Here is a 1,043-nt window from a genome sequence, read left to right as displayed (position 1 = left end):
TTTATTCTGAAATGGATTTTTCACTTTTCAATTTCCATTTTTTAAGCGGACATTATCTTACTAACTTGAATGTTGCTATAACTCTTAAAGAGTCAAGTCCTTCTACAGTGAAAACCTCCTTTCTTTTCTGTTTTATAATTTTAAACCTCCAGATTCGTTCAGGCATCTACTAACATATAATTCACCCAATGCTTGTGAGGTCTTCTAAATTGTCTACATCTAAAAAAGATTTTTTTTTCTGGTCAAGTTTAACTTTGTACCTAGGTAAATAACTTCTCCTTTACAGTCAATGTTTAGATCTCCAATTTTTATTGTATCTGCTTGATTTTACTGGGATTAAAGAAAACAAAATCGCTTTTAGACACTTTTTTTAGCAAACTTTAGCCGTTGTTCTTTGAAGATTTAGGAAGGCACTCTTCATACACTGAAAACAATGAACAATGATATCCATATTATTGGCGTGAGCTATATTTGCCACAATTTGTTGAAAATCATACTTCATACCTATAAATTCTGATTCCCTGATGGCGCATGCCACGGCAATGTTAAATTACAAGCATACCAAACAGGTACCTTGTCTGGTTCCCTTGTGCAGCCAAAAGACCTCAGAAGAAGCTCAAGACATTCACTGTGAGAATTGAGTAGCCCTTATTATCATTCTGGCAAAATTCTAGTGAATAAATTATTAGAAGATGGTTGGAGGTATATTCCGTTGTACTTGTATTCCTTCCTACTCGATGTTGAGTGGATTCCATTTCTCATGAAAGAGGCATATAATAGTTCTGTAAGATTAATGGGGAATGCAATCCTCTTCTCTGATGTATAAAGTCAGGTTATGGATATATTTATAGATTGCTTCTCTTCTATTTTTCTAAAGCTCATTCCATGCACTATTGGGGCTTTGATATTCTACATCCCACCTAAGGCTGTCCTAACCCCTCTTCATCTGGAGCTTCCAATTCTTCATTACTGATATTATTCCCTTGGTGTTTGTCTTTACTAATGGATTCTCCAATGATTTGAGAACCATTTATGCATATGAT

This window comes from Halyomorpha halys, unplaced genomic scaffold (genome assembly GCF_000696795.3).
Source record: "Halyomorpha halys isolate HHAL.00 unplaced genomic scaffold, Hhal_1.1 Scaffold861.1, whole genome shotgun sequence".
In the NCBI taxonomy this organism is placed as follows: domain Eukaryota; kingdom Metazoa; phylum Arthropoda; class Insecta; order Hemiptera; family Pentatomidae; genus Halyomorpha; species Halyomorpha halys.
This window is presented reverse-complemented; position numbering follows the sequence as displayed.